Source organism: Macaca fascicularis, chromosome 8, assembly GCF_037993035.2.
Source record: "Macaca fascicularis isolate 582-1 chromosome 8, T2T-MFA8v1.1".
Classification (NCBI taxonomy): Eukaryota; Metazoa; Chordata; class Mammalia; order Primates; family Cercopithecidae; genus Macaca; species Macaca fascicularis.
This window is the reverse complement of record NC_088382.1, coordinates 74,336,504-74,343,974: the sequence shown is the minus strand read 5'-3', so window position 1 is coordinate 74,343,974 and position 7,471 is coordinate 74,336,504. Positions and strand designations below refer to the sequence as shown.

Below are 7,471 nucleotides of genomic sequence, written 5' to 3'. Positions count from 1 at the left end.
GTTTTAAGGAAGATGACTTAAGAAAGAAAAGGATAATAATAAAGCCTTCATTCTCCTCAATTTCCTTCTTGCAATCCTGCTCACTGAAGGATTTACGTTTCAGCCTAAAGTGGAAATTGTTTCCCCATATACGTATACTGAATGTATGTGTGCAATCCTACGTGAAGACCAAAAAGTATCAGGCAAGGGTAGCAACAGCTTGAGCGAACGATTTCAGTAAAATATTGTTTTGCTGTATGTGGCCTTTCTCTCTTTTTAAATGTCATTTTTCAAATTACCTAATATCTTACTCTTCTTTTGAGTAGGGACCGGACGGTCCTATTGCTTTTCCAGTTTGATTACAGAGAGAGAAAAGGGTCACGGTCAGCACCGCGGACAGCGCCAGGCAAGGAGGGCGCGGCTACTTTGGTGCATCCTCTTAGCCCCTGTCCTTTGTTCCCAGCCCCTGCAGGCCAAGGCAGAACAAAGACATCAAGGCTTGCTTTTTCGGCCTGGGCTTTTCTTTGGCTCCAAAGTCGTGGTGTGGAACTACTACCTCAACATAGTCCACCTCACTGGCTTCCAAATAAATTAATTTACCTAGTCCTTCTAAAGTTTCTGACCTGATCCTTTCCCCTTATCCCACTCCTTTGGCCGATTTGGACATTACGACAATGCCAAAACAAGAGAGTTATCTTGGCCTTTTAAAGCCAAGCATGGACGCCTCGAGATTGGGAAGAGAAAGGGAGAAGTCAAGGGGAAATGCGGGCGGCAGGTGTTCTTCAGATCTTTCCAAAGTTTGGACCTTTCATTTGCGGTTTCTTGCGCAGTGTGGTCAGGACCCTGTTAAATGTTACACGTCTCTCTTCCGTTTTGTTTTCCCAGCTTGGCCCAGGACTGCAGACAATCACACTCCGTTCTTAAAAGAACCAGTGCTTTCTAAATGCTTTAACTCTCTGGAATATTTGCACGGAAGGGAACTACTGCTCTCCTGACAGCTGTCAATGAAGCTTCCCTAAAATTCTCCTCGGAGATTTGCCTGCGGATTTCCGCGGCTCTAATGGAAAAGTAAGAGCCTTTCCCTTTCGAACACTAGTTTGCTTCGAGAATCAGTCCGGGGTGGGGGTAGGGGGACATTTATGCGGCAAGTGATGGGTTCATCCTACCACCCCCTAAATTCCTTGCAATTGCCTTTTCCCCTTTCTGACCCTGAGATGCTTTGGTGTCTTTCAAGTGCAGCCGTAGGCTCCGCTCTTGGCATTCACCGCGTGCCTTAATTGTATGACATTAAATCAAGGTCCGCTGTGAACACGGAGGGCAGAGCCTCTGATCTTGATCCGGAAAGTATCAGACCCACTGCGACTACCACTCTTCTCTCCCTGCCCATCCCCCCGCCCCCCCGCCCCCGGCTCTGAGTCTCTACTCCCAGAGTCATAACTCATAAGCCCAGCTCCTGTCTCTGCTCATCTCTGACACATCTGCCAGAGCCACTGTTAATTAGTCTGTTCCGTGGAAGTGTAGACGAGTGCGTGTGTCTGCGTATGCATATGCATATATCTCCATGCCATTTACAGCACACGCCTAAAAACATACATACGCCTATAAATCTAGTTTTCAAATGACGGCGTGGATCCAAGTTAATTACCCCTCTGGTACAGATCTAATTTTGTAATAGTGTTATTTTACTGAATGCAATTAACCCAGTTGGTCCGCCCTGAATCCTTTCTAAGGCGCTTGTAAGGAATGGCAGGTTTTTAAGGACCACGCCATTGCATGTTCTCCGTCAGAATCGTTGCCAATCATTTTCTGCTGTCAGGGATGAAATCTAGCACATAAAAGAGAAAACAAACATGCCTGTGTGCCTGTAAGATAAACACACAGATATGCCTGGTCTCTGTGTCCTCTGATAACGTTACCGCGGGTTTGGTTGGGAGATTTTGGGAAAAGAGAGTCCGAGGGCGGGCTGGGTCATCTTTCTTTGTAATGCGGAAAAATTAACTCAACCGCACCTGCCTAGTCCCGAGAGAGCTGGGCGGCCCATCTGGTCTGGCTACGAGTTTGCTGCGGAGAGAAAAGGCTGCTCACTAAAGCTTTCCCACTGCCCGGGAGCGCGGAACTCGGGTCTGGGCCCGGAAGGGCGATTCGGCTCTCGGCAGCGCAGCCGACTCGCACTCCTCAGCCTGTGGCCAGAGTCTGCGGCTGGAAGCGCCTGGGCCGAGCGGAGGGAGGGCGAGCAGGAGAGAGGAAAGGGTGAGGGAAGTTGACCTCTACGGGCGGAGCCCTCTGCGCAGCGGGCAGGAGGCAGCGGGCGCGACGGCTCTTTTCATGGCGTCCCCTACGGCGTGGTCGGCCCGAGGGAAAGGCCCGCTCCCGCTCCAGAGTCCGAGGAAAGGAGAGAGAGCTGAGAGCTGGTCTTGCGCAGAGACCCCAGAATGCGCCCCTGAAAAACAGAATCAAAGCGCAGTGTTAGGGAGGTGGGAGAGAGGAGGGGGAGGGTGGGGAGCAGGGACACGAGGCGGGAGGGAGCACGCGAGGGACACAAGGTGACGAGAGGACAGGACCCCAGTCGGCCGGTCGCGACCTCCGTCCCCAGGCTTCAGGGGACGCGGAGGGGATCCTGAGCCCACGGAGTGCGGGGCCCGCAGGCCGGGGGGAGGGGAGTGGTGCGGTGACTGTGAGCGTAGGTCCGGTCTGCGGAAGTCCCAAAGAGGGTGCACGCGCTGCGGACACCTCCGAGTCCAGAGAAACGATTTCGGGAGCTGGAGCCGTGAAAACGCGCCCGCAGATGGTCCTTCTGTGCAGTTCCAGCCGTTCCCGCATTCTGCACCCCCTTTCCCCAGCCTCACCCCCTCCCTTAGACCACACGCCAGACCCGCACTCTCCAGTCTCCACCCCTCTTGGTTTAGGACCCTGCAAACTGCAAGAACGGCAAGAAAATCGAAAGGATCGATGAGAGAAAGAATTACATGCACCCATAGCCCTAGAAATCCAGAGTGAGACCTGCTAGCCCTGCTCAAACCTGGAGAGGACCAAAACGTTTTCAATCGCTGCTCAGCGCGTTCGCAGAGGAAAGAAGAGGCTGAGAGGCTTCCGTGGTATAAGGTGCTTTAAGGTGGGAGGTGGGGGTAGGGAGGGGGTGGGTCGGAGCAGTCCGGTCTTTCCCCCTCGCTTGCTGATCCAGAATTAGGGATTAATGGCTCGCTCCAGCCAAACAAATAAGGCATCTGCCTTCAGCACAAGAGGATTACACGGGCTGCTGACGTCACCAGTCAGACAGATGTTGGCTCCCAAAGTCCTGAGCAGCTCGCTGTGTCCTTGAAACCAAAGAGCCGCAGAAGGCTTGCAGCCCCCAATTGCAGAGCCTGGGTACAGCAGAGGGCAAGAGCCCTGCCCTTGCCGACAACCCCTTGGCGTCAACCCAGTGCCCGTAGGCAGCTCCCTAAGACGTCGAGCTTCCAGCCTCTCCAAGCGCTCCCTTCGCCGTCCTGCTGTCAAAACCCAAGCTCTCTCAAAACAAGCCAAAGTCACCGTTCTCAGTTGCCTCTCCCTAACATGGAGACAAGCGCCCACAACTCGTCGACACCTTATCTAGATCCCGCATTTAAGCTCTCGGGCTCCTGTTCACTCACACTTGGTTGGCCAAGTAACAGGAAAATAAGCACCTTAGGCCGGACAGAGCCCACGCTCCAGCTGAGGGACCGCCTCTTAATTACGTGCGCAAGCAGCAAAAGCAGAGCTAATCTGCATCTCCTCTTCTCAACCCCGCAGCCTTCCTTCCCCCCAGGCCAAGGTTTAGGTTTATGCTTAATCTTATCACGAATGCCATGCCGGACGAATGTGCCTTTCAAAACAATGACTCTTTGCCAACATAACTCAGCGTCCCAACCAGAGCCCTGGACCACCACTAGGTAAACCACGGGGACCTCACCATGGTCCTGATTAGGACATGGAAAAAATGTCATTGCATATTCTTCTCAAGTACTTTGAATACGTTGTCTAAAAATAAAATATTAAAATAAGTGTGTGTGTTCAAAATATATGTAGCATCTAATTCTAGCAACCTGCACATTCAAAGAACTGCAGTTTCATTTTATAGCCAAAGCTGATGAATAAAGATCAAAAATTACTTTATTTATAAACTCCAAGGTCCTTTTAAATTGACGTAATTTTAACTTAATTATAAACTATTTTAATTTTTCTAACCTGCATTCTGTTTTTGCTTTATATGATTTTCCAGGCCTTTACAGGTCACACTAAAGTCAGGTTATGAAATAAGCCAAAAGACACATCAAACTGGAAATTTAAATGAGCAATTTTGAATAAGTTATGTAATCCATAAATGAAATTGTTTTAAATGAATTTTAATTCTGTAAAGGAGTAAAGACTATTCAAACAATGTATAAAACAAAATAAGCTGATCTCCAGCACAGAGCCACACTGAACCAATCCTGTGCCCCAAATCTAAGCAGTATATATGAAAAAATCTGTGACTTTCTTGGAAAAAAAATAAATGCTTGCTCACAACATTGCACTGTCAGTTATAGAGTACAATGCCTACACAGGGGTAAAAGGAATAGCTGGATTATATCTCCATTCATATTATTCCTGTCTATCAAAGTGGCATTTAATTTTCCCAATTTTATGCATTTAGAAATTCAGTCACTGATAAAAATCAATTTAATTTTCTGTAGTGTCATTCAGCCAATGCCAGTCTGAAATAGTAAAATTTCTCTATCCCCATTCTGTTTCAAGGCCTTATGAAAAACATTCTACATCTATAAATGATAGATTTAAATTTTATATGTACCAGTACCAAAAGGTGGGCTTTATCTTATTTTAATTGGATAAATAATATATACTATTCAAGGCAGGATAAAAACTGAACACATAATCATTGTTTCTTTGAAACTTGGTAGAATAAGTTTGAAATGCCACATTTTACCAGTCTAAAATTCCTTTTAAAGACCAAAAAGATTATGTTTGACTTCTAACATGTTTTGAATGTAAACTTCCACTCAGGTCTCAACATTTTATTAGAGTCCTTTTTGCTCAGTGATTTAATATTAGTTCGCTGTCCATGGTCTTGATCCACATGAAAGGATATGCTAGTGTTACCTTTTGAAAAATGAAAGTCACAACGCTTCTGCACAAATTAGACTCCCTAGCATTTTAAAATGATATCAAAAGGGGGAAACGCTATAGGCTTTAAGTTCTCTTCCCCATCCCAGTTGTTTTCATTTTTCTATATTTGCCACCAAATTGAAGGTACAGGAAGCAGATAGGGAAAGTTTGCATTTCATTATTTTTGAGTTGACAAAACCACCACTCCATTGAAAGATCCAAATAATTGTAGTAAATAGGAAATAATATCTTTCAACCTGCAATATTCTTTTGGCGGTTTTCAAAAGAGACATAGACATTCTTGTATAGGCATCCTTTTCCACTTTTACATATGGTTTAACAAGTGCGGGAAAATTACAAAAATGACAAATTCAGGGGCAAAAGCCAAACAACCTTTTCAATCATTTCTCTCTCCATATTTACATCGCTATATAGAGGCATATAGATAGCACACACACACACACACAGGCTAAGAGCATTAAACTAAATCCATCTCTAACGCCTTACATTTTTTTTTCTAGCAAAGCATATGTTCCAGTGGCTAAGATGAGGAATAATTCTTCCATCCAAAATAGCATTTCATCTTCAGTTTAAAAAACAAAAGACTGACCCGGCAGAGTAACATTTAACATCTCTTGGGGTTTCCTTGAGGGGGAGAAAGGAGAAAGGGAAAGAAATATTGCCTCTTTCAAAAATGTAATTGTCTTTCGTTTTTTATTTTCTCCTTCACATTATCAGGAAAAATATGTTTTATATATGTATGTATATATGCATATTTAAATAGACACTTATTTTCCCAAACCCCAAGAGCCGCTGTTGATCTTTGGAGGACACCGATCAGCACAAACCCGTCATATCTGTGCTTTGATACAAGTATCCCAACGGTAAGAAAACAGGCCCTTGGTTTTAAACTGAGGTCGGCACCCACGCCAGGCCATGGGGCCGAGCCTCAGCGATTCACACTTTCCTGGGCGTGAGAAGGCTACTTTCTGAAGAAGTATTTCGAACTTGGGAAAATTCTGGTACCGGAAGAAAATGGCCTAAACACAATAGGACTCGCCATTTTCTCCTTGTGAAGCACAAAGCGCTTGGCGCTGCCCGCCACACAAAGAAAGCCTGGGCCCGCGGAATTCTTGCACATTTTCAAGAGGCCAAAAAATACCTTCTCAGAACCACAATTTCTCCCTCCTGGGCGCCGTGAGACACACCCTCTCTCCCACCTTCATTCAGTCCTGGTCCCAAGAAGATCCCTTATTTGAGATGGAGATAAAAGACGCACCGAAGGCGCGATGCTGGCGTGCGAGCCAACCTCGGCAAGAATAAGTCCTGAAAACCGAGGGGCCCGACCCGCGGCTGGCCGGGGCTCCATTCTAGGCCCGGGATGGGGGAACACGGGTACCCCTCCTCCTCTTCAGATCCCTCCTTCCAATTCCATTCTGTCCCCCAAGTGCGTCTGGGAGCCCGGCGAGCTTAGGGATCTCTGTGACCTGATTTCCATCCATTGCCAGGAACCAACCTTACAGCCCCGAGCTGAGCCGGCTGCTCTCAAGGATGCTTGCGACGCGGGAACTCCTCCACTCAGCGCCTCCCGCCGCCCCCCGCCCGCCACCCCAAGTCACCGCATCAAAGTCAACCAGGATCGTGTTCTGCACGCCCACAACTGGCGAAATGCTTCTCCCGCTCACATGCGAAAAGTGCAAGCTTCGAAGAAGCCCCTGTGAACCAAAACACAAGCAACAACCCGACTCACAAAGCGAACACTCCCAGCCCAGCCCGGGACGCAGAGCCCGGCTACAGCAGGAAAGGATGGTACTTACAGCCGGCGTGCGCTCGGGTAATCCGCGTCGCAGCCCGTGCGGTGGGTTAGTTGGCTTTTGAAAAAATCACTACACACCTCTACATCTTTGATTTTACACATTTTCCACCGGTGAGAAGGAACGAAAACAAGAATCTTGTAACCTAGTGGGAATGGGGGAGGGGGATGGAGATTTTCATTGTCTACGCTCGGCACACGCAGCCCAAGGAAAGATGCTCACTGCCTTTGGAGCTCCTTCTACTTTCTGCTTGAAATTCAGAAGCTTTCAACGCAGTAAAGCGGGGGTTTGGTCTCCCTCCCTGCCTCCCTCCCTCTGCGTTCTCTCTCTCCTTTCTCTCTCTCTCTCTCTCTCTCTCTCTCTCTCTCTCTGTCTCTGCCCCCCCCTCTGTCATTTCCTTCTCCCTCCTCTCCTCTCCCCTCCCTCTCTCTTCTCAAGCTCGAACTCTCTCTCTTTCTCTCTCTCTCTTGCTTTTTTTCAAAAGAGGGCAGGTCGCTTCCTGCATCCCAATGAGTTAAATCAGTCACTTACTTCTCATGCATCAGCAGCCTCTTTAA

At 47.7% G+C, this 7,471-nt stretch overlaps 1 long non-coding RNA gene across 2 annotated transcripts; it reads right to left on the bottom strand.

Annotated features, from left to right (window-relative positions):
• Window positions 1-1,643: 1,643 nt before the first annotated feature.
• On the bottom strand, window positions 1,644-7,162 carry LOC102130409 (uncharacterized). Of its 2 annotated transcripts, XR_010577324.1 has the most exons (5): window positions 6,918-7,162; window positions 2,999-5,745; window positions 2,245-2,419; window positions 1,989-2,040; window positions 1,644-1,804 (listed from the first exon to the last, which is right to left on the bottom strand). It is a non-coding gene; the product is annotated as an uncharacterized lncRNA (long non-coding RNA). The 2 variants fall into 2 exon arrangements; XR_010577319.1 differs by lacking the exon at window positions 2,999-5,745.
• Window positions 7,163-7,471: the final 309 nt, after the last annotated feature.